The sequence below is a fragment of the Zonotrichia albicollis genome, chromosome 2 (genome assembly GCF_047830755.1).
Source record: "Zonotrichia albicollis isolate bZonAlb1 chromosome 2, bZonAlb1.hap1, whole genome shotgun sequence".
Lineage (NCBI taxonomy): Eukaryota > Metazoa > Chordata > Aves > Passeriformes > Passerellidae > Zonotrichia > Zonotrichia albicollis.
In genome coordinates this window covers 8,336,306-8,363,472 of record NC_133820.1, presented here as the reverse complement: position 1 = coordinate 8,363,472, position 27,167 = coordinate 8,336,306, and positions in this window count along the sequence as shown.

The window sequence follows — 27,167 nt, the reverse complement described above, 5'->3', positions numbered from 1 at the left end:
AGTAGAACTCCAAAATGTTATGAAAAGAATGCCAATTATTCCCTGTGTGAAACAAAACAAAGGCCAACGCTCCACCCGAAGACAAAACTAGAAACACTTAAAAAGGGACTCCTGAAATCCCTGAAAACCAACACTCACCCAGCTCAAGTTTAATCAGAGACTATCCATCTGTTCTGGGGATGCTGCAAAGGTTTTCTGTCTTCCCATGTGCTCCAAAGACAGAAAGCTTCCAAAAACTGTCAGTGGAATGAAGCCTCTCCTCCTTCCCTCTGCTGTGGTTGTGTTTGCTTGAATCAGATTCAAGTCCTCAGCTTTAATTACAGAAATTCTCCTTCATTTGCTGAAGCATCATGTAAAATTTAAAGAATTTTACATATTTACTTTACTAATGCATCACAAACTGTGTGTATCCACTGTAGACTGTGGAATTAAGAGCAACACCCTAGGCATGCTTTCCTTTCCCATAGCAGGCCACCATCACCTTAATATTTAAATTTTTATGGGCTCAAAAATATTCTTTTTATTTATTTCCATGGTGACGGAAATCAAAGGAAAAAAGTCTATGTTATCATTTTTCTGTCTTTTAAATCCATCATTTTTAGGTTTTTTTTTCCCAGTGAAATCCTTCACTTTTAAAATATTTTTATCCTGTGTCAGATTAGTTCAAAAATCACTGAAAATAGATGGAAACCATTTTGAAAACTGAAACATTGGGCAAGGAGGGATTGAAATCAGCAAAATATGAATCAATCACATTAGCAAAAAAACAATTTCTGGATGAGACGAGAACAGTATTAAACCCTTGACTAAAAATTGAAAAGGCTGGAGAAATTTCTAAGAAAATCCAGTCTGTATGTAGATATACATAAATAACCAGTGTATGGAAATAGCTTCTAAGTAACTCATGACCAATGTTTATCCTCTGGTTCCCTGGGTCACTGGGCTCTGTCATGTCCCCAGATACTCCCAAGCAAGGAGGATGAGGTTTTCTTGGCTAAATGAAGTAATAGAAAGAAAATTGTGCCTACAATACTTCCGTCAGGATGGAAAGAAGAACTGTCTTTTCTCCTTTCTCCCATCTGCTGTAGAACAGCACAGACCATAAAGGAAGATTGTTTCAGCTGTAAGTGACGTACAAGTGTCATCTGATGATCATCCAGTCCAACTGCCTGACACTTCAAAGCTGACAAAAACTTAAAGCATGTTATTAAGGACATTGTCCAAATGCCTCTAAAAAACTGTTAGGCTTTGGGGAGTCTATTCAACTCAGTTTTTTTCTTCCCATACATCTTTTCTCTGAACTTACCTCTGCATATGCAGACCCTACCCGGTGAAATTAACTTTATTTTACACATAATTTTCTGAGTTTTCTTTGTATTCTTAATGTTGAAGATTTCTCTTCAAAGCTTATCTGTCTCTAGTGCATCCTTACCAAACAGCTTTGCAATGCCAAAATGAGCACCTGCTCCTAAAGTCCTTCCCTGGGATCTGTCCCTGGGGTTTTGGCGTGGCTGAGCCAAAATTTTAACTCTGACAGAGATTGCCACAGTGTCCCATGAGCTCCACACATCTCTAACAAAGCTCAGAATAGAGAAAATTTTGCTATTAAAAATCTGTTTCCTATTACGGATACAAACAGCATAAGCGGAATCATCCTTCAAATAATCTCAGAAACATCAGTTAAAACCAAAAAACAACAAAATCATCCCAAACAAAACCAAAACCAACAAACCCAAAAGATAATTAATAAATACTGTGTTAGAGAAACATCCAAAAAGATCGTATAAAGTAGATATTTTATGCCAGAAAATATGCTGCAAATAAACTCTGAGATGCCCTCTGTGATTTATGGAAATAAATCCACTGATTTATGGAAATGAGCAGTTTCAGCATCAGGAGGAAGCCCACTGGCAGTAAGATGCTTACAGGATTTAAAACAGGGTTTGGACTCAGGACTGAGTTTTAAGATCTGACTGCACTGATTTGACACACAATGATGTTAACACAAAATCACTGTCTCACTCACTGCTCATGTACCTGTAGAAGAACAGGAACTTCTGCAGGCAAAAGGGCAATGATCTACAGCAAGGCACCATCCATACAGTCCAAGGGAATTCAGGAAATCAAATGGGAGACATTCCTGTGGAAGCCAAAAGGTCCAACAAAAAAGTGGGATTTTTACCTCTATGGGTCTGCAATTTTACTGTTAATATGTGCTGGAGTTGTGCCACCTCCTACAGCTCACTTCAATGGTGAGAAGGAAACTAAACTTTGGTTTTGCTTAATTTTGGTTTTCTTTTATTCAGCAGGGCCTCCCATTGTTCTAAAGGAGAGGAGGAGGATTTCTGCAGCCAGTTGGGCCCAGAGGGAATAAATGACTTTTAGTCTTTCAGAGCAGGCAATCAGTGGGATTCCCAGTGTTGGGAAATACATCTCAGCTGAGGTTCCGTAGGGGCTGGGGGTGGGAGCTGGATGGATCTAGGGAAAAAGGGGAGAGTCTCCATTTGGACAAGGACACAGGAAGCCAAAGGCTACTTAGAATTTTCTGAAATTAAAATTTCTCAGTGCTGCAGCACGAGGAGGGAGGCTGAGACATTCAGCCTCTCTCTCCATTGTGCATTTATTTGGCACATTCCATATTAGTTTTTGAAGGATTGCAGCTTGAGAAATCCTTTGCTAGCTTTCAAAATTAAAAAAAAAAAAAATCCTAAGAAACAAACCACAAAAACCAAAATATATCCTACTAAAATGTTATGATAAAGCCAATATGATGAAGAGGGAAGAACTTACATTACCTCAGGTTGTACTGAAGAAAATGTTAAAAGTTACCAAAATATATTCATCATTATTATAAATAAACTAAATTTTTACTGTGCTAAGAGAAAGAAAATTCCAAGGACACCCTCCCTCTCTTTACAGAAGAGGCCCTGCAACCATTCTGATTCTTTCCATGTTTCTGTTTCATGTTACTGACTCAAATGTTTTTAAAAGCACAGAAAAAACCTCCTATTCTACATTGATGAGACCAGAAATGCAAACAGAATCATAAAATATATAATGTGACTTCTTAAAAATTATTTTCCACAGATAAAGAAAGGAGTCCATTGAGGGATTTAGCATTCTTTCTTCATCAATATTGTAGAAAAATGAAATTGCTCCAAAAAATCCCATTATATTAAAAAGGAAGTGTAGGAGAGCAGTGTGTGGGCAAGGCAGGGAATGGTATAATGCTGTTAAATTGAAATTCATGTCAAAAAATTAAATGCATACAATGTGTACATACCATATGCCTTAGGCCTCTTACATTTGAGACCATACTAAAATAATAATTTTAATAATAATGAAACTCTAAAGTAATAAGACAGCCATCAGGATACATTTTGGTAATTATTAGAGCATGAATAATTCTGAACTCAGGTGGCATTAAAATAAATCATTCTCCTTAAACAATTGTAAATAGAGTAGAGACAGCAACTGATTTTCAAGGTGAAAATGCAAATTAAAAAGCTAGTAACTTTTCAGTTTTCAATCCAGACTTTAATAAACACCCAGAAAAAATCCCCACACCAACTAAGTAAATTTGAATTTTCTGGAATGTAACTTATTCTCCCAAGAAAAGTATGAGGTCAGGTCAAGTAGAAAGGAGCTGTGTAGCATTTCAAAGATCTATTGTGGATACTGGTGCCACAGACATCTTTCTATGAAAATCTTTTCATTGGGGTTTTTGCCTCCTGAGAAGCTGAGAGGCCTCAGGGGCTTAATGCAAACATTGATTATCTGCTGCTGTGGAATGCAACAGGCGGGTCTGTGATTGGCCTCTCTGTGTGCAGATGTTTGAAATTAATGGCCAATCACAGCGCAGCTGGTTCAGAGACAGAGCCTGAGCCACAGACCTTTGTTGTCATTCATTCCTTTCTATTCTTATCTTAGCCTAACCTTCTGAGAACCTTTTCTTCTATTCTTTCAGTATAGTTTTAATGTAATATATAACATAAAATAATAAATCAAGCCTTCTGAAATATGGAGTCAAATCCTTGTCTCTTCCTTCAACATAGGGCCCCTGTGAACACCATCACGTACTGGCGCTGTGAAGATGGAAACCAAACCCTCAACAAGTGTTGAGCTTTTGGGAAGAGGCAGCTTTGCAACTGATGTACATCAGTCTCTTTGGAGCAAAAGGTATTTTTCTATAAAACATAAAGCCACAGAGGTCTTCAGAGTAGTCACACACTTCCCATCCCTCCCTGTCAGGAACCTTCTTCCATCCCCTTAAAAATCTAACTAGAACAGATCTTGACATAATAAAAACACAGGTTCAGTGCAGCAGGATGCAGATGAGGCATCCCAATTACTGTCCACCAGGGCAAACTACTTTGGCAGTTAATTAATTTTTTTATATTATATATAAAATATAAATATGTTTTTATATAATATAAAATATAAATATATTTTATATTATATATAAAATATAAATACATTTTTATATTATATAAAAATATAATTTTTTTTAATATTATATGCCAATACTATAAATGCCTCTGTGCAGAGCCTGGAGAAAGAATTGTAGAGTTTAAATTGTTTGCACAATGTCCATCATGTCCAGGGCTCCACCAGAGCTATTTCAGTAATTCATGGCTTTCAGGCATCACTGGGTAGTATTCTCCAATTTAATTATTACTTGCTTACAATCACAGTCAGTTCAAGATGCCATGAACTGTGCTTTTGTTGCAGATTAGACAAAATAAAGTTATGCTTGAGAATGTTCTGGTTTTGTTCTTTTTTTCCTTCAGCTGTCATGGAAGCAACAAACACTGTGAGTTAGTAACCACTTAAGTTTGTCTTTTCCATTGAAATCTGGCCATTTCCTGAGGAAGTTCTCCCAGACTGGCACAGCATCACAGGATGTAAAGATGACAGCAATTTCAGCGCGCTAATGTCTCATTTGCATGCCTTAGCATGCAGTATTCTTTCTTGATTGGCATTCTCATTAACTTGACATTAGAAAAGACTGCCTTCTCAACAACATAAGCAGCATTTAAACATAACTGCCATTAATTCCTCTGCTTTACAGCAAGGAACATTTAATTTTTCAAAGGTGCACCAGAGATAAATGTTTAAAGTTAGGCTGTTATGCTGAGACAAGGCTTTTTTCTTTTTTTTTCTTTAATCAGTGTCATTTGGGTCAGATATGGACTCAAGACATGAGAAGATCACATACACTTTACAACTACAAAGGCCAATAAATTTTCAGCATTTGTATATAAATTTATGGAGATAACAGAGCTTTTTCTAATATCAGTTGGGAAAGGTCAACTCCCTAATGAGAAGGACAGCTCTGAGGTATTATTTGGAAATTAATATTGCCTCTCTGATTAAAAACAGACATTCTCTAAATGCACAGAACTACTGATTAGTCTTTTAAATTTTAAAAGCTAGTGTTAAATTTTCATTTTTGTTGTCTGCTCTGAAACAGGGTTAATACAAGCTTCTCTTTTGTGTCTCTAGTATCAATACTTATTGTAGATTCCTGTGCTAAGTAACAATTTTTTTAACAAAAATATAAGATCAAAATAGGTGGTTTATCAGAATATTTACAGTTTGATTCCTGAAATCATCATCAAATGCTCCCATAGGATGCTGTTGATGCTGTGTTGGCACCTGAGCCAGATGAAGCCAGTAAAGCTGCACCAGGGAATAGGTGTGACCTGATCTGACTCCCTCAGAAGTCTGAGAGCTGCTGGCTTCTCAAACAGCAGAAATTCTGTAAAATCCTAATGGGGTATTGGCAATACACATTCTTGGCATGGCTCAACTTGGCACGTAGCTAACATTTCTATCCCAGCTCTAATTTGCCCCATTGAAAGTGAAAATGTTTTAGGGGTTTGTTTTCTTGGGGCCTTTTTTTTTTTTTTTTTTTTTTTTTTGACACTCAATCCCAAAGATTTTATTTCTCTGGCAGAAAAACTACTGCCTTAAAGCCAGCTTTCAAATAAAAATAGTTCTCACCTACTTGGTTGTCTCCTTGAATTTCTTTGTTCCTCTGAACCAATTAATGTCTTCTGTGCTACAATTTAGACTACCTTAAAATTATTTCCAGATGATAAAATCTCAAAACTTCCAAATACTTGTTTTACCAAATCAAAGGAAAGAAGTTGTTTTGTCATAAGACATTTTTCCACATCTGTTTCAATATTCTGATGTGATAGAAAGAGAGTTGTCTCTTATTAGATGCTTATTAGGTGGCCAGTCATTATTCAGGAGCTGGAAAAGCAGGACAAACAGATAATCATAGGGCTTTTTTCCCAGGTTATTCCAGGTGGGAAAATCCTTCTGGGAGGTTGCTTTTTCCCACTGAAGCATCCTGGTCCTTACTCCACTGGGATATTGAGTAATATTGCCAAAATATTTCTTCACGCGTACTTTCTCATTTAAGAAGTGTTGAGTAAGGTCTGAGAAACAAATTGCTTAATGTTGACCAAACCTTTGGAAGTCTTCCAAGCCCACAAAACTTTATGTGCAGATTTGCTGTTTTGCATGCAGCCACCTTGACTTGGGAATAAGCAAAGTCAAGCTTAACACCTTTCTGATCTGAGCCTCAGGGGCAGGTTATGCAGCAGCCAGAGGGAGAGGAGAAACTGAAAGCCTATGCATGGGCAGCCTAACCTAAAAGCTAATAAATGAGCAGCATTTTATTTTTTTTTTGTATCTGTTGACTGAAGTGAGAGATGAAAGTGAGTGCCAAGTGGCAGCTATTATAGCGTTGTGCACACGACATTGAGGTTCAAGGTCAGTTGTTTCCATTACAAACCCCATTTTTCAGGGTTTATAACTTGTCTGCCTTAAATCACATCTGGCTGAGACTGGCATGCAACCTGTCAGGACAGCTATAGGAGATACTTTCTCTTTTCTTTCATTAAAAAAAATGAAAATAAATCCTTACATCATTTAACTCATTTGCCTTTCTAATGCAGTTAAAAGCTTCTTAGGAACTACAGAAACTTCAGGGGAGCAGAAAGGTTCTAAGACAAAAGGAAATACTTTTAAGGGGAAAACTTTTAATGCAGTGCATCCTGGACCATTGAAAAACTGAGGCTATGAATTCAAATGTTGCAGCTCAAGTCAACTCTGCAGTTGTTAAAGTGATGTCAAGCTGTGTCTCCTGACACACAGATGAGAAAACATTTCTCACTACTGTTTTTTTCTCTCCATTTATTTGTCTCTGATGTGAAATCCAGCTAGTGAGCCACCTGACTCAAGAAGCATAGTGATGTCTTTAGTGCTGAGATCAGTGGAACTTAGATCCCTGCATTGCTGTGCCACAGGGAAAACAAGAGATGGCTGTATTCTTTTCATAGATGTCTGAGAACAGAGATGCAACACATGGCAGGGAAGGAAAAAAGGAAAAAGGGGGAAAAAAAAAGGAAGAAGCACAGTTTTCATTAAATGTAGCTAATAAGCCAAATTTATTCCAGGCCTCCATAAAGGAAGAAGGTCATGAAAATTGCAATTAATTTTACAACTCCCAAATACAGGCACCGTTGATAGTGAATACCTCTTTGCTCCTTCCTGGTGGTTCTGCCCCAAATATGAACTCACTTAAGTATATTTGAAATACTGTTCTGAAGTGACTTGAAGCTGACACAGCCTCTCCACCCATGGCTCCCCTTCCAGGGTATCTTATGGACACCAAGGAGAGGAATGCGTCCTCACACGCACCTTTACACTGCCTCCACTTCTCCCTGCAATGAATTCAGGTTTCTTTGCTGCATCAGAGGTGAATTCAGAAAGTGTTTACAACCTCTAGGCTATGTAGCCCATCTTTCACCTCTTGGAAAAAAAAATTGTGCAGAACACAGGGGTGAGGCACATAGAGGAGACAGGTTCAGAGTGAGTGTTGGCTGTCAGAGCTCTGCGTCTCCTGACACATTAAAAAAAAAATCGTGTGAAATTTACAGCTGGAGCACCAACTGCCTAAAGTCATCTGAATTTACAGCTCCCACAAGAATGAGATACTATCAGGTAGGGTGGAAAAGAGTCTTGTTTCTTTTTCTCTGCTGCTCCTCTGATTTTGCCTTTCCAGGAGAGCAGATCAGATTCTTGCTGTACAGAAAGGGCACCAGCCTTTGACTCAAGTTATCCTCAAGCTTCCCCTCTAACTCAGTGCTTGCTTAACACATTTTCCAGCCCCAACAAAAAGCAACAGGAAAGCTTCATCCCAGACGGATATTAATCCCTGACAGATATTTTGCAGAAGAAAAATAAAAAAACCCATGCAAAGGGAGATGAGCAAAATCCAACTCAGCTCAAGGATTTGACCCAAGATCTCTTGCCCAGAAAACTGCCATAAGAAACAGACTTCAGAGTATTTGAAATTCAAACAGCTGCAACATTTCCTACTGGAGATGGGTCATAATACACAGTACTCCTAGTGCTAATTGAGCCCATGAGCAAATAGGTTAGCATGACTCCTTAACCTTGCAACCCAGATCCTCAGCTGGGAGTTTAAGTATTTATGGGGGATGATTGTGTCAGCAGGAAAGGCTGAGAGCACATGACCTGGGCTGTGCTGTGACCAGAGGGTAAGAACCTGTTTTTGATAAGTCTGGGAATGATGCTCTTGGTGTTAGATCCTCAAAATTGGAATCCTTCTAGTAGAACAAGCATACTGACTGTCGTGCTCTGCAGAGTAATGCGATGCCATGCTGTTTTCCTCCATTTCATAAATCTATTTCTTTGTTTTATTCATTTTATTGAAAATTTTATGGGGACTAAAAGTTTAATTTTCAATCATAGGATATAGGTTTTTAGCACAGATTTGGCTTGATTTTTGGGGAGTTGGGTTGTTTAATTTTGGTTGATTCATGGTTGGTTGGTTGGTTAGTTTTGGGAAAAAAAGGGGGAAAATATATCAGTCCAGTTACTGATTTTATTCAACAAAATGTACTTTAAAATATGTAGGAATATTTTTATTATTCCATTTGGAAGGCAAAATCTATTCTCCAGCTTCAGGCACCCTGTAAGCATTTTACCTTGAAATTATAACTTGCCTTGGAATGATAATTGGGCTAGGCTTCTGCTGAGCTTTAAGTGATTTCATTGGGGTTTACTGGGCAATTGGATATTTTGCTTCTCCTGAAAAGAATGGCTGCAATTTCTGTCAGGACATGTATATTTTATGTTTATTAAAAAAACCAAAACAAAACAAAAATCAAATGAAAAAAATAATCCTGGCAAATTTGAGGGAGAGAAAAAATGGTAGTTGGCAATTATTCTATATGTGTGTATAAAGTTGCATATAGGTAAGTTATTCTAAGTAGAAGTGCAATAGAGAACAGACCTGCAATCTTAGTTTATAAAGCTGGACAAGTGTTGTATTAGAGAGCCCTCAGTTCCCTGAGGGAATCTAGACACACAATTAGAGGTAAACACAAAAAATATCCCCAAGGACAAAGATAATAATAAAAAAGTATTTTTTATAATAAAGAACTATATTAAAAATAAAATTAAAAAAAAAAAAAAGAAAGTTGTGCATTGTATAATAAAAGTACAGAACCCAAGGCAAAAAAGATCCAGTCAATCTTCCAAATGATCTTTATGAGGGTTAAGGGAGGGTTGGTGATTTCACGAGAGACCTCGAGGAGCGCGGTGCGTGCAGTCTCATTATCCAGCACTGCCTGGACACTGATATCAGGGCTAGGCAGAGGCAGACACAAACCCATCATTTGGCTTGTCACACGTAGCTAATAAAGCAGAACTGGAGACTTCTTGCCTCTGCTGGTTCTTGTGGGGCCAATTTCTGGCAGCTGCCGACTGCAGGCACCTGCCAATAATCCCAGGGCTGTGCCTTGTCCTGGCTCTCCAAGCCGCAGGGCTGTGATGCTGACCCACAGCCATGTGCCAAGGAGGAGCATCCCTTTGCCAAGTTCCCCTCTGCATCTCCCTCGTGTGTGTGTGTATCTCTCTGCAAACAGCAGCCTTAATCCACTTTGCAGGTTCATGTGACCGTGTTCACAGGGGTTCTTGGATGAGGGAAGAGACGAGAATGTTGACTACATGTTTCAGATAGCTTGATTTATTATTTTATGATATATATTACATTAAAATTATTCTTAAAGAATAGAAGAAAAAGTTTCATCAGAAAGCTAGGCTAAGAATAGAAAACAATGAATAACTAAAGTTTGTAGCTCGAGCTGAGAGTCTGAGCTACATGGGCTGTGATTGGCCATTAATTACAAACATCCAACATGGGACAATCACAGATGCACCTGTTGCATTCCACAGCAGCAGATAATCAATATTTACATTTTGTTCTTGAGGCCTCTCAGCTTATCAAGAAGAAAAAATCCTAAGGAAAGGACTTTCATGAAAAAATGTCTGCGACAGGTTCACACTGAAAGAATTTGCTGCCTCCTTTGTAAGGAAAATCCCAGTGCGCCATGATAAGTATGCTTCCAAGGGGAGTTTCAGAGTTAGAAAATTTAATTGAGAATTGCATTCTCTTCATGTTAATTTAATAATTAGAGCAACCATCAATATCACTGGGCTTGTCTGAGCAGAATTTAACCAGTAAATATTCTTACACCAGTCAGCCGAAAGTAAAGGGCTGCTGCAACAATGGCTTCACAATTCAAAGTTCTTGGGTTATGGCTGTGTGTGACACTGTAGTCCCTATAAATAAAATATCTTCTGAGATTGATGGCTAGGCCTGCCCTAGGATTGCAGGAACACACACATTGAGTTTCATGTTTAGTGGGCCTCAAGTCTGACACATTTTGTAATTGCAGGGGAAATGGATCCCTTGGATAACTCTCTAAATTACGTGGCCAACAAGCTATAACACCAGGACTCCAGGATTTTTAATCATAATAAAAAGTGTACCAAGTGGCCATGTGTATGATTAGTTTACAGACAAAACTAGATGGAAGATACGACACTCAGCTGCAATCTATTAATGAAGACAGGGAGGCAATTATATGAGACAAGGGAACTAATTTTGCAGAGTGAGATTTAGTGATTAGCAGTGGTTCCTTCATTTAATCTTTAAGCCTATAAAATTCAGTGCTCTGAAATCTATTGAACACACCATCCAAATACCTGTGGAGTTATTTTGGGATGCAGTCACTGCAGCTGCAATCTGCAGGACTAACCTGTGATTGAATAGCCTCAAACAAAACTGGTCACCAAATTAGACTGAGAAAAAACCCCAAAACTATTAATATTTTTGGTTCATCACTTTTCCCCCTCAAAGGACAACTTCAGAAAGTTATTTGGGCTGATTCTTGCCTAACTGGTTATCTATTCCACCCCATGCAGATATTTTTCAGAAGTGTTGTTACATCCCAGGCCCATAAAACATATGGGTATGTGCAGCATATATAGGCTGTAATTAAAAAGAGACACTTGTGGTGACAAAAAGACAGTTGTTCCCACATAAGTGTAAAGACTGTCTTCTCTACCAATTAAGAATCAGCAGAATATGGGCTTTAATTGTCCTCTTGGGGAACTTGTCTTTTGTATCTATGATAAATACATGATTATAAGGACAAATTATATGAGCAGCAATAATTTCCTAGTAATGTGATCATTAAAAGCCTTCACAACTGCAATATATCAATATTAATTGGGACAGATGATCATTTTACTGACATGCTCAAGTCATTATCCATATTTCAGTACTTCATGAATGTCTTAATGATGTGATTTTTTAAAGATTCTTTCTTCAGTGGCCTTAACATTTGTTGTTTATCTAAAAAGTATGGAAAAAGAAGAATAAGAGAAAATAAATTAGAATCAGTGCAGGGAGCTCTGAGATAAAAGTAAGTAAGATCCAGCAAAATTTCAGGTTCTGTTCAGGTATTAGAACACTAAATCACAATTATTGAGAAGAAACAGCCAAATAAACACTCTCTGCAGGGTCTGGGTTGTGTTATGTCCATGGTCAATGTTTGCTGACACTGTCACTCAGCTTTGGAGGCCAAGCAATCTATACAACCTGTTGATTCATACTCCTTAGTAATATTCATTGCACTGCCTGCCTGCTTCAAAGACTTTTCTCAACTGGGAACAGACACAATTTGCATGCCCTTTTATTCCCTTTTATTTGCATCCCCTGTGACAGTGGACTGGCAAATAATTTTGTTTCCTGCCACAGACAGGCTGTTGAAAAAGCCACTCTGACTTGCAGATAACATGTTTGCAAGGAGAATGATAAACCTGATAGGATAATATCCTGAAAGCTGAAGTGAAATGACAGAATATAGCTGCAGAACACATTTTGTGTCTGAAGGGTGTCATAGACTCGCTGCTACTGCTCCTGGAGATGTGAATGTCAGGTCTGAGTCTGATTCCTGCCTTGACACCACACCTGCTGATCTTTCATCTGCTATGCACTCATATCATGGTTTGATACAAACCAAAGACTGTCCTGACTCTGTGCATTTATTGATAACTATGAAAGAAACACATAAATGCAATAGCAAAGGCTGAAGAATAAACATGCAGGTTATGTTTTTATATAAGGGTGACTGGACACAATAACCATATTCATATATTCATTATTAAGGTTGAAGAGTTAATTTTTACTGCAGTTGTTTAATAAGACACCAGGTGTCATCAGTAGGGCTCTACCAAGGACATTTTTCTTGCCAAAGCAGAAGCCAGTACCTGTGAAAAAATAACTTTTACAATGTAGACTGAACTGTGATCATAATGTCTATTAGTGCCCTCCTTCCAGTAGCCACGACTTTCAAGGTGAGTTATCCTGATATAAAAATTGTAAACAGAGCCAACAAAAACATATCTACAAGCTCATGACCATAATTATATACATGCTTACTTTCCATAATAGGAAAATCCCTATAATAATGTGCTGCTGCAGTAAAGAAATTGAATATTCAGCTCTAGAACAGGTTCAAGGTCGCTGTTTCACCCCAAATTTCAAGACAATCTATCTTCAGAATGGTACATTTACAAACATAAAACAAATATTACTTTAAAATTAAGATTTTACAGTTAATTTTGAGTCAACATTCTTTATAGTTAAAAGTAATTCTAGACTTTACACAGTAAAGGTAAAAATATTTCTCTTACTGTGTTACATTCATTCTTCATGGAGGATATCACAGGGTGACACTAGAGGATTATATTGAAATCTATGGATCTAATGGGGAGAGATGTCAAAACAGTATAAAAGACATATTTGATTGATATTAGCTTCCAGTTGAATTTAACTTAAAATTGCAAGGTTTTTTTCTGTAGATTAAATTCAAAGATTGTTTTCAGTTTTGAGACTAAGTATTTTGATATTATTTTACTTTGGCATAAAATGCAGGTGAAGGGAATTCTGAAGTCTATTTAATTTGCTTATCTTGGATCTGGAATACTGTGGTTCAATATCTTCCCCTGTTTGGTGAGTCTTGAATCCATTGCTCTTATCAAAGTCCTTTAATGGTCAGGCTATTTGGCATTGCAAAATCCCGTTCTTTATCTTTCATTTGGGTTGTTGTTTTTTTTTTTCCATTTTCTAGAAAACATTTTTACAGAAAAAAAAATAAAATCTCTTGTTTATTGAGTGGGACATATCCTTATGATTGAAATAGGTCAGATGAAGTAGAAAGTCTCCCAGAGAGCCAGAGAGAAGTACATGTCTCCAGAGTCTGTGACAAAGCCATTCGTGTGAGAAAAAGGAATCCTTGGTCCAACAGCAACAGCTGCACAATTTATTTAATCTGCCTCTTTTAACTTATTCTCTCACAGCTTTGGTAGGACTTTGAACCTATGAATTATCTGCTTTTTGCAAATTATGCTCTCTTTGTGTGTGGGAAACATAATAAGTGCTTTTTGTTATCTTTTGTATACTGTGAGCTAACTGGGTAATCATAGATGGTCAAAATGTGTAAATGGTGTGTCAGAGGTCTAAACTGATGTCCCTGGGAGTAATGGAACTATTGTATTCAGAAAGAATGTGTGATTTCTCCACTATTAGGAAACTGTTCTGTTGGGTATTTCTATTATTTCTAATGGAATGATATCTCTGCTTGTTTTTATTCAATTAATTAAGAGAATGCCAGGAGCTACAATAGTGTGAATGAAGCCTAATATTATACATTTAGGATGCAATTATATTAAACCATTCAAGTAATTACACTTATGCTCTGAAGAAAGAACAAAATAAGCCAGATAGATAACTCTGGCTCCAAGAACTTAATACCTTTACAATATAATTTAGTGTAAAACTAGAACTTTGAGATATGGTGTCATGGCACATTTGGCAAGATGGCAAAACTTCATAATTAATAACTTATTCAGTTATTATCAGGTGGAAATTAGCAAAGAGTCTTTCACAAGTAGTAAAACACAACTTTCAGCTTTGCCATCTGATCTCTTTTTTTGTGAATGCAGAAAACATGAATTAAGTCTTGCTTCTTTTATTATCTATGGAGACTACAAGTGAGGATGTGGATAAAATAATTTTGAAGGTAACGAAAACCTTGCTTGATTTAATCTTCAAACTAGAAAATGTAAATACAACATCAAATTTCTCATCCTTAATTCAGAATTTACATGACATAAATGTATCTTATTTCTCAGGAATAAAATAACAGTAACTTTCCTGGGCTAAAATGCTGTATATTTCCAGGACATGCTATTCTCTTTTTAATTCTCTTTTAGATTTCTTTGGTAGTGAGAGACAGCATCCAACCTTGTAGTTGCTCAGTACTGGGAGCTCACAGGTTGTGTCTGTTAATGGGCACTAGATTGTTAGCATTATTTCTATTTTGCCAAAGACAAAATTAGCTGAAAGAAAGAATCATCAAACTAGACATAATTCAAATAGTCATGGTACCCTGTCCAGAACTGATCATGACTTGTTCAAACTTCTCATCTTCTGTTCCTCCAATTAGATGTTCATGAAAGTGAAATTTGGAGAGAGGGAAGCTTTTTAGATTTTCTGCCATACTGTGGTCCAAGATATTGAAAAAACCCCAAACCTTACTAAAAAAATTTCAAGAAGTGAGCAAAAATAGTTCTGCAGTGTTTTGGATGTAATGTTTTCCTAATTAAAAATAGCAATCACTGCAACTAATGTAGTTTTTATAACTTAAACTTTTACCATCTCTCAATCCATATAAGTGCAAACAATTCATAAATAAAACATCTTTGGGGACCCAAAAGGCTGTTTCTTCTGTAGGAGTTCTAATAAGGAGCTCACATGCTGCATGTTGCTAGGCTTATTTGAAACCTGCTGGTGTCCTCCTCTCAGTATGGGAGTATAAAACACTCTCCAAAAAAGAGCTCTTCCACCTGGCTGTCTCTGTGGGATGCAGGCTGAGATAACTGGTTGTTTAGAAGAGGAATAGCTGCCCCCTGTGTCAGTCAATTTAAGTATGTCCAGTACTATTGGAATCCTTTTTCCCAGGATAGTGCCATGACTGGCTGGTGTTGGGCACACATCTAATGTGCATTACCAATATTAACATTATCCTGTTAATAATGATAAGTGTTAATGGTTCATCTTGAATAACTAGAATATCTTGAAAATATTGAATATCATTTTATGACCTGAAAGCAGTGAGATTTGGTTAATGTTGGAGGGATTTGGATATTTGCTTTTCTCTGCATCTCATGTGCTACCTGGAATGACTCCAGCTGCAGGGCCACTCTGCTCAGTGGGAGGAGATCTCTGCCAGGAAGGTGCTCTGAAAGGGAGGCAGCCAAATCTGCTCCAAATCACACTCTCTAGTCAGGATCCTGTCCTGACTTGTCCTTTATTCTCCATTCTCTTTTTATCTTCTTTCTGGTCTTGGTTTCATAGGAGTCTTTCAATTTTCTCATCTGACAGAGCAATAGAAATCATGTTCTAATAGCATGTTCAGAGCACTGCTAGAGAAGGGCTGTGTTAAATTCCTGGGAAAGCTGAATTCCTCTGGCTCACTGCTGAAATGTGCTCTGAAAGACAGTGTGGATTCTCCATTTCAGTTTTTTTTCGCAAATAAAAAAGAAATTATACATAATTCCAGAGAAAGAGGGAAGGATGCAAAAATACCTCTCTTACATCTTCTGTATTTTATGCTGCAACAATTATTTTGGGGTTTTGCCTTGAGTGGTGAACTTACAGCTATTGAGATGTGGTCTCATTAGTCACATTATATTTTTTTCATTATTCAGTTAAAGCCTTATAAAGATAAGTTTAAAAATTAATATTTATTTATTTATTTATTTAAACCAAGGTGAAAGGTGATAAAGAGACAATCTGTGATTAGCATGCAAAAAATTCCCTGTTATCCTCAGAATCATAGGTGTTTCTAACCTTGTTAGAAACAAGCTGCAAAGCTTGTTCACAGCTGCAAATCACTTTAATTGGCACAAAAAATGGAGAAGAGCATAGACAGGATGATCTCAGACTTCCTGAATGATAACCCATCAGTTGACTAAAAATGTCACTACCTCACCTTTCTGAAGGATGCACTGAATATTTATCAAATTTTAATTATGTTTGAAAACTTTAAATACACAATCTAGGACTTTATCACAGTAACTTTAAAAGCTTCCATAATGATAAAAAATTCAATTTTGCTCTATGGCCATGCTTCCATTCTTATCATTACCTTCTGTTTTCCCACTGTTATGCTAAATACTTTGATTTTTCTTTTTCAATGTGGTGTGCCTCCACTGTCCTGCAACATTGATTATGTACACCACATTTCAAAGCTTAGAAGTAACAGGTCTCCCTGAGTCAGCATGTATTCGTCTTTATGTAATCAGTTCAGTAGGATTTTTGACTTTATTTTCAAGAAATTCTTCCTATATATATCATATATATGTATTTATACACTTATACACATATGTATATGCACTTATACACACATGCATATGTATAAAAAGAAATATATCTTTACCTATTCATATCTAATTAAGAGAGTTGGCCTATCTGTAAAAAGTACCTTTCACAGGACATATCTTTTGTCTCATCATCTGATTTGAAGATTCTGAGTTGCTGAATTTTTTAAATTGTTTTTTGCAGACTATATAAGTTCTGATATTACTGTGCCAGTGAACACTGGGTTTTTTCACTGCTGTGATCCTCTCTTTAAGGGTGAAGTTAGTTGGAAACTTTTAACTTGTCATTATTATTTTCTACCAAGAGGATTCTGCTACTGGTCACCTGTTGCCCTAGGACTTTTCTTTATTTTTCACCCACAGAACATTTGACCTCTGCTGTGGAACAGTGGAGTGTTTTTATTAACATAGTTGGTCTGGACAGTAGCTCTGCTCCCTCATTTTGATGCTTTTTCATGAGTTCTCCAGAGAGGATTTGATCACTGAAAAAAAATTGCTTTTTCATGACCTCATTTAATATGCAGAATAAGCTTCACTTCCAGGTGCCATGGTTTTCCTTCACTGAGATTTCCCTGAGGACATCATGGCCTTTTTTGTAAATCTCCTTGTGACTCCTTTGTTCTTCAAAACGTAGGCACAGCTGAAACTCCCAAATCTGCATTTGAAAATGCTCTTTCTGTGATTTTTTCTTTCTCTTTCTTCTATTTTTCAGCGAGACCTTGGCCAACCCCTTTCCTGTGTGCGCACATATTTGAAATGAGGTTTCACTGGCTGTCTTCCACAGTCATGTTTTGAACCCTGGGGCTTCCTGGAACAATTTTCTTCCACTCAGATTTTGGCTCTCACTTTTTTTTTATTCTGGGTCTTTTAAGTGCATACATCTAAATGAAAAACTGCTTTTGTGCTGTACTGCATGCTGTCTCTCTCTTGGAGCTATTGCACGCTCTATTATAGTTATAGAGAGATATAGTTGATAGTTTATTCTGTGTGCCTGAGCATTTCCAAAGCAAATTTCAATCTTCAAAGTCATAATTAGTCTTTTGTGTGTCCTGTTCTCTCCTGAAGCTGTATGTTATTGCATGGAGCACTGCACTAGTTTCACAGAGGACTAAAAAATGTGTGTGAAGCTACTTGCTCAGGTTTCCAAAGTGCAAAAGCCATGATTGTATGAGGACTTTGTACTTCTGACTCAAAATCACACTGGCCCCCAAAAGACTTTATTACATAAGACAGAAGGTGGAATGTTGGAAGCTTAAATGAAGGATTTGCCTTTATGTGTTAGCTCATTTTGAATCAGAAACTCTTATATTGCCAATTATATTAAATCTGTTGGTTCCATCTGTTTCAATTCAGTAGAACACTTACTGCACAATTGTAGCTTCATTAATAAATGAATTATGTTCAGTAAGTTTGCATTCCAAAAGCAAATGGATTAAAGCACTTGTACTCCATCCTAAAAATACTCTTAAGTACACAAAGTGAATAAATGTCTCTGTCTAAAAAAACAATTTTAATAAAAAACCTGACGTTACACAAGTAGAATGTTACACATCAAATTCATTCCAGACCTAACCAGTGCAGAGAATCTCTGGGAAATGTTAAGTGTATTTTACAAGGTAAAGACTTAATGGTTTTAAGGCAGATAAGAATCTCTACTGTAACAGTTTATAGGTCATACAACATGGAGTGATCTTTGCCAGAGACTTTTATTTGCATTAGCACAATACAGTTTACAGGATGCCGCCAGATCCTCAGCAAAGCATGAGACCCCAGGTCAAGCTTTGGTCCAGGAAAGGGTTCTGCCTGCCAGCCCTACAAAAAAATGCAGATCTCACAGCATGGAGAGCTGGAATGGCAGTGATCCTCAGCATTTTTAGATGATCCAGAATTATTCAGGGAGCTGAAGAAAAGCAGCAAGTCCCACAGCAATATTTCAGTGCAGAGTGGCATTTCAGCCACACGCCATGAGGTTTGCACAGCGACCATCAGCTTTCCTGGGAAGGGGGCAGTGCCTCTTCAGAGTTAACATCCTGCAAGGCTGCAGTTTGAATCAGAACAGCTTTGTGAGCTCTGTTGCCATTTCCCTGCTCAGCTGGTCCCGGGGGAGCCATGTAATACCAGGGAGTTCCATGTTTGCACCTTCTGAAGGTCACTCCCAGGGACTCTCTGTCACAAGCGGAATATTAACGCTTTTCATTTTCCTCACACATCCTTCAGGTCCAGCACAAGTCAGGGAAAGAGCTGCCTTGTACCTGAGTACCCCTGCCTGCAGGTGCAGGGATTTCCAGGAGGAATAGCAGGAGAAGGAAAAAATGTGTTTCAGCCCGGTGCAGTTTCACTAGAAGGGCAGAACATGGAGATGGGAAAATCAGGGACAGCTGATCTTCAACACAACATTAAGAGAAAGAAAAATGTAGAAAAAGAAAAATAAGAAATTAACTGAGCTAGTTGCTAGCAAACATAATACAATTTATAGTTCATAATTTTTCAAATAGAAAGGATTTTCCTAGATAATGGCTCTGGGGGTTGATTTTTTTCCCTTTCTTTTTGATGCTATGTCTTCCAGACTATCCTTTCTTTTAGTTGTTTGTTTCTTCCTTTTCAAACTAGTCTAAATTATTACATTAAGGTTCAAAAAAACCCAAAATAAATCACGCAGCAAGATATTAGATCTAGTCTTTAGGGATTTATTAAGAGAGAATTAGTGCATTTCTTTGAATTGAGCTTTTTCTTTTTCTTTTTCTTTTTCTTTTTCTTTTTCTTTTTCTTTTTCTTTTTCTTTTTCTTTTTCTTTTTCTTTTTCTTTTTCTTTTTCTTTTTTTTCTTTTTCTTTTCATTTTCCTTTTCCTTTTTTCTTCCAAGAAAACCATTACTATCTCATACTTACACTCAGTTCCCGAGGCTATGAAAAGTCAATCACACATCAGAAGAGGAAGGTGAATATAGACAAATCCTTTTTCCATGTCATAAAAAGAATCCTGGAAGATTCTGGGTCATTGGTAGTCCCATATCCTCATCTTCTCACAACACATTTCTGCTCTGGACATTAACATGCAGGAATGTTTAGGGTTTGAGTATCTGATGAATTGGAAAGATCTTCCACACAGCCTGTCCTGTTCACAGTCAATAGACCCACTGCAAACCTTCAGGGGTCAGAAACACTTAGAATTGTAAAAAAAAAATGTAGGCAAGGATTTTAGGTTCATTGAGTGGCCAAGAGTTTTGTTAAAGTCAAAGAATATGGGGCTATATATATATACATATATATATATGTATATATCTTTTGCATTCTTAGACAAAGGATAAATTCAAACCTGGAAGAAAAAAAAATTAAAAACCCAGTCATTTTACCTTTCCCTGTTCCAAGCAGTGAAAGAAACTGATTCTAAATCAGTCTGAAAAAATAATCAGGCAAAAAAGGACATCATCATCATCTTTGCAAACTAAAATTAAGCTGTCACAATCAGAGTTAAAGCTGATGTGATATCTCTGCAAGATGAATGATGAATTTTTCAGCCTGTAGTGGCAAATCAAGCCAGCAGAACAATAGCATGTGCCAGGTGTCGTTTGAATGAATAGTGCCAAGTTCCTTTTTATTTTTTTTTCTTCCCCAAAGATGCTGGCTAAAAGCATTTCTGTGCTCCACATCTCCAGCAGGCCTTTTCCAACAGTGTGATATTTTCACAGCTCAGCTCCAATGGACAGCTGTTTAACACTGGAACATTTCACTGCTCTGATTCCATTCCAGTCCCACAGCATGGAAGGTGTGCATGTCCTTATCTTTGTAACCATCAGGGAAGGTTTGACCAGAAGGTGGGCAGATGATCCCTGCAACCTAAATTATTCTTTGGTTCTGCAGAGTTCCAAAGAAATTCTACAATATAGACTCAATTCTTCCTCCCGGATTCATCCAGTCTTAGTGGAGTGAATGCAACTAAAGTAATTCTGCTTTGCACCCATGAAATCCTCACCAGGGGAGGGAGAAAAGGCATGAGAAGCAATGTGATACAATCAGCATGGCCATTTGGAGTTTTAGTACCATTCTCAAAATAAATCTGAAAATACAGCTTAGCCAAATTTGTTTTATTTCTCTTTGTCTGTACTTGTAACCCATAGTAATGATGCAGTGCTGCTATTGCTACCACAGATGGTGAAGGGTATATGATGAAATTTTCATTTACTGCAAAATCCTTTGTGACATTTTTATAAAGAAAATCAGTGGAAACTCCACTCCAGAAATGCTTAGCTGCTTGGGATATTATACTGATAGCTATAAAAAAACCCCAGCAACAAAATGCTGCAATAATCCTGTAGAAATGCAGGACTTTATTGATGTGCAAATTTTCTTGTGGTTGTCTACCTTTGGCTTTTTTATACAATTTGGCAATATGGATATGTTTAGGGTAATCCAAATTAAATTTCTGTTTCTTCCAGTTTTAATTTAGGATGCTGAAGTGGCACTTTAGTTCAGATGGTCAGAGCCTGATGCTAAAAAGACCAAGACTGTGGGGTTCAATCCCAATGTGGGCAATTCTCTTAAGAGGTGGGCTTGATGATCCCTGTGGATCCCTTCCAACTCACAATATTCTGTGATTCTGTGAATCTCATTGTAGTGCTGCTGCCATTAATATATTTATAATCCATTCAGGAATTAGGTAGTGTATCAGCAGTGTATTTATATATCTCTTGTATTTATCTATTTCTTCTTCTATTTCTATTTAAATATTTCTTAACAGCAGATAATGACAAAAAAATGTTATTAATAAATAAAAGTCACAGCAGACCCCTCAGAAATCTGTGCTAGAACATTCACTTGGAAACAAGTATATTTTTTTCACAGCTGCACACAATAATTTCAATGTAGGATTTTCTGATCTTGTTCAATTGACATGGTTTCAAGAGCAAGTATTGACTGTAGCAGTGTATAAGGCCATCAGAAAGCAGTTGATAATGAGCTCTGACACAGTGAAGATGGAATTTTTGCTTTAAGGTGTGCGATTAAGGTGTGTGAAATTACAAGTGCTGGGATAATGTGTGACAAATGGAGAAGGAGAAATACTTTTAGCTTAGAATCACCTGCTGGTCTTTGAAAAATACATGTTCAAATGACTGATATTATAAAAAATAGAAATTGTGTTAAAAAAAATAGAGAACTAGGAAAATGCAGCTTATTCTTCAGCATCAATGATATGAATAGTTGAGGCCATGTTCTACTATTGTATCATCCAGGTGTGAAGGATGCATGATGCAATTTACCCTGTGGAGCTGAGTTTATTATTGCTGACACCACATGCATTTTTCACATGTTTATCTGCAGCACATGGGAGAAGTGAGATATGTGTAGTAGAGATAAGATAGATAAGTGAGATAAAAACACTACTCACTTAAAAAACATTTGGTACAGACCTTTGCAGTTCCATACAGATGTAACTGTGTGGATTATAGCTATGCTAAAAGAGGAAACTACTCAAAGAAATAATTTAAATACCTGTATATTTCAAAAGTAGCAGTCCAAAAAAGGGAGGTTAGCAAACTGAAAGTCCATACAGGATTATGAGTGTGTGTGAAGTGATTAAGAATATTGACAAGACACAACTGTGTGGCATTGAGAAGACAAAAAGGTAATTAAAAAAAAAAAAAAAAGAAAAAAAAAAGGAAAAAAACCCATAGAAAATCAATTTTAAGAAGAGACATCAATATCAAGACAATTTGAAAATACCACACTAGCACAGAGAGTGGAAGAAGGACTTTGTGAAGGCAGGATTTCAGGATTTTAAGGAAGAAGGAATTGAGTGACAGATGATCTTCAAGCTAGAAATCTCCATTTGTTTCATGAAAGGAATCAAGGCATGGAATTGTTTTGAAGACTAGAATAAGTTAGAGGCAAAGCAGGGAAAGGACTACAGAGAGAAAGATTTCAGGAGAAATTTCAGAGCATTCTGAAAGCAAGAATGAATCCCTGTAGATGATACACAGGAGTTTGAATTGAAGTGCCAAAAGAAAAATGGATATCCTAAAGCTACGATCCTCAGACTAAAAGCTCCTTTTAAGGCACAAAGAGGCTGCCAAGGAAGAAAAGTGTGGCTTTGTTGTGCATTGTGAGTTAGGTGGAGCCTGTGAGCCCATAACAGCCTGAAAACACACCATCATTCCCCACTCCAAGAACCTGAATATGGCACATTCATGCTCTGAGCTCCAGTGACAGAATTATCACTTGGAAAGGGCTTCTAAGCCTCAGCTTTGGAGGTCTTATAGAAGAGCACTATGGAGGAACTTAACAGCATTAGCTTTGCAGTGTGACTCAGTACATGAACACAATGGCAAGTGGAAAAAGAAGCAAGGAGAGGAAAAAACCCGAAAAACAGTAAAAACTGTTCCGGGAGACCATGCATCAAGGATACACCTATAGGAAACATTTTTGTCTTAGTTCTGGTGTATGAAAATGTCACTAGCAAGAGTATTTCTGACAGAGTATTAATGACATCGTGGCACTGAAATTCAAATTTTTGTTTCAAGGGGTACTGACTGTGATAGAGAATTCACACAGCACTTGCAAGAAGGTTAATAGAATTGTTGGCACTGTGTCTGAAGAGAAATAAAAGGATGTGAGGGAGCTCAGAATGGCCTAGGATTGAATCTGATATTGATTCATAGTAAAGGAATTCAGGAGTGATGTGAATTGTTCAGAATTATTTGGCTCTTGTTCTATCTGCTATAAAGTCATACTATAAATGAAGCACATGTTAAAAGAAATAAGGTGTGAGGGCACAAGTAGAAAAGAAGACAGCACACTGCTAAATATGACACATATGTACTCATTTGTTAGGATCAGGCAAAAGGATACCTGGAATGCTGTAGAGCTAGGGGACTGTTACATGTGTAATCGAGCTAGAGGGGCAGGACATGAGCCCTGGGATGCATTTGTCTCGGTAAAAACACAGCATAAGACCATGCTAATTTTGTTTCTGTTCAGTTTCTTTTTCGAAGAACTAGTGGTGATGGATGTTAAGCAGTAACACCTGTGCTGTGTAATATCATGTCACGGGTATCAAATGAATATTCTCAGGATAGAGCAGTGGGTGTGGTGATAGAAAGACCCCATGAGATGTTCCCAGTGGATTGTAATTATCTTTACCAAGGCTATGTGAGTAAAAGATAAGTCGTTCAGCTGGGACCAGGTTATAGAAGCATGTCCTGCCCACCAAGCAGGGCTGTGTTCTCTGTTTCACTGGGGGAAACTCTTCCTGTGTGTTCAAAAGTCCTGAACAGAGAAGGAAACACAAGGACATGCATCAGATTGGAGCTAGGTCATTCCTTTGAGGTACTTTACACACTTGGCTCTTATTCCTGTTCCAGAAAATCTTTAAATGTTTAATGGGAAAGCACCTTGAATCTGTTAGGGCACATTAAGCAAGGTTCAGCCACAGAGTGGAAGAATTGACAGAATTTCAAGGCAGGAGTTGTTTTCCTAGGAACAATTAAAGAAGGTTCACATCAAGCCATGCCTGTCTGTATTGGCATGCCACTGCTAATAGTTTGATCTAATTTTTGGGAGAGAGGAGGGGGCACAAGGCAAAATTACAGCTCTCAAAATACACTTGTATCTCTTTTTGTTTTGGCTGTATCCTACTGAGGGAAGACAGGGTTGTCTCTGGAGCAGAAACCTCAGCAGAGGATGGTGTTGTGGTAAATAGAATTTTCTTCTTCTCTCCCAATATATTGTTGATCTGTGCAGTAGATGGTGCACAGTTACTCAGGACTCATATTCCCAATGCTCCCTTGCTCATATTCCCAGCGGTGCCTCATAGCAGCATGTCCTGCCCACCGAGCAGGGCTGTGCTCTCTGTTTCACTGGGGGAAACTCTTCCTGTGTGTTCAAAAGTCCTGAACAGACATTGTGAAAGGAAACACAAGGACATGCATCAGATTGGAGCTAGGTCATTCCTTTGAGATACTTTACACACTTGACTCTTATTCCTGTTCCAGGAAAATCTTTAAATGTTTAATGGGAAAGCACCTTGAATCTGTTAGGGCACATTAAGCAAGGTTCAGCCACAGAGTGGAAGAATTGACAGAATTTCAAGGCAGGAGTTGTTTTCCTAGGAGCAGCTGAAGAAGGCTCACATCAAGCCATGCCTGTCTGTATTGACATGCCATTGCTAATAGTTTGATCTAATTTTTGGGAGAGAGGAGGGGGCACATGGCAGAGTTACAACTCCTGAAATACACTTTTATCTCTTTTTGTTTTTGCAGTATCCTATTTGTGAGAGAAGACAGGGTTGTCACTGGAGCAGAAATCTCAGCAGAGGATGGTGTTGTGTAAATAGAATTTTCTTCTTCTCTCCCAATATATTGTTGATCTGTGAGGTAGCTGGTGCACAGTTACTCAGGACTCATATTCCCAGTGCTCCCTTGGGATATGAAGGACTCCCACAGCAGAGGAAAAGCAAGCAATGTCATTTATTAAACACTACTACAAAGGCAACACAGACCTGGGCTGTGAAGGCATCCATAACCATCACTGGTTAGGTCAACAGCATCAGTTTCTAAAAATAACTTTGCAAGGTATTTTCATGTTATGCTAAGGAAGGAAAAAAAAAAAAAAACCAGAAATATTCTACATTTTATTAATTTCTCATTGTTGGTTTTGCAAGGAGTTGATGGGGTTTTTTCCATACTGCTGCTTTTAAAAACATGTTGTACATGTCAAAAAAGAGATGACATAGTATTTTTTTTTCCTGTTTAAAAATTTCATAACGCTGTCTTTTTCAACCTGTTCTTTCAAAAAAGAGCTTATTGATCTATTTCTTCTCTTTTATTAAGCATTTCTTTAATCTTTTCTCAGAGGCAGTACCTCACATGACTTAAGAACTTCATTTAAGAGGAAGCCTTTGTGAGGAAATTTCTACCTTCCTCTCAAGTTAGTCTTCATCCTGCTTTTATATGGACAAGGCCCCATTAACATACTAACACAAAGCACAGTTACCCCAGGGTACTGTGAAAAGCATTAATTTAGCAGTCAAACACTTTCTATACCTTCCGTAGAGAAAACTTTCCCTTTTTTTAATCCCTAGATTTCATTGTCCAGCCAGTGTTTTGCTATGATTCCATCATTTCCCTACTCACAGCTGTTGACTCCAGTGCCAGATATCAGCTTCGGAGAAGATAAATGTCATTTTGGCCATACAAAATATATTTTATATATTTATTTTTATATTTAATTTTTATTTATATAAAGAAATATATTCATTTTTATACAATATGTAAATATATTTATTTATTTATTAAGTATATTTTAAAATAACCACGTGGCCTGGACTAGCAATAGTATCTCTTCCTCTGTGAAGCCAGGCTAAATGCTAATTGGGAATGCATGAGGAAATTTGCATTATCTATCCAACTGAAGTGCCACAAAATTTCATTAGCTTTGCTTCCAAGTGAGCAACAAGCATGTAGCTCATTTTAATGTGGACTCTAAACAAGCAGATGCAAACAAAATAACATCTTCCAGGAGATCATAATGGAAATCCCTGGTTTACTTAGAGGTGATGGTAAAAGGAGCATTATTTATTTGGGCTTGGTCCTCAGTATTTCAGAACCACTGAACCTCTTTTTCAGAGACTGGAATTATTTAAGTAGGAGTACTAGATACTTCAATTAGCACCGTTTCTGACAAAGCAGCTCTGAGTTCATTAGGCTTTTACTGGACAGATGACAAAAGGTTTCACGTGTGTGTGACAATCATCTTTAAATTAAATGCCATCATATTTTGCTCTTGTTTTTGTCCTGACCTGTCAAGACTCCTGTTCTCATTCAGGGGTTTGCTCAGCTGGCCCTGCCATCTCTCCTGCTCTTGTCAAGGGGTCTGGGCTGCTTTTTAAAGGCACATGTGGCAACATCAGCGCAGACACTACATGGAGCACCATAGCCTGTGATGCCCAGACCACATCCTGACTTGTGAGACAGACATTCAGCCAGGTTTCATGTAACAACATCCTGTGTGCCCCATTTCTTCCAAAATTATCCCAATTTTGCATCAAAGAAAATGTCTTTCTGCTGTGTGGAGAGGTCCCTAAGTTGGTTACATGTTCAGAATTTGCAGAGCTATCCCTCTCAAACGCACCAGATGTCAAAGTGACATGAACACCTCCAGCAACACAAGACAAGCTGGATAACTGGGGTTTTATGACAGAATGGTAAGCGATAAATTAGTTAGCCGTGATAGAGTTTTAATGGTAGTAAAAGGTATAATTTGGCTTCACAAATGACATCCTTTTCAAATGAATGGGTGAACTTCATGTTTCTCCTACTTTTCTCGCTGAAATACA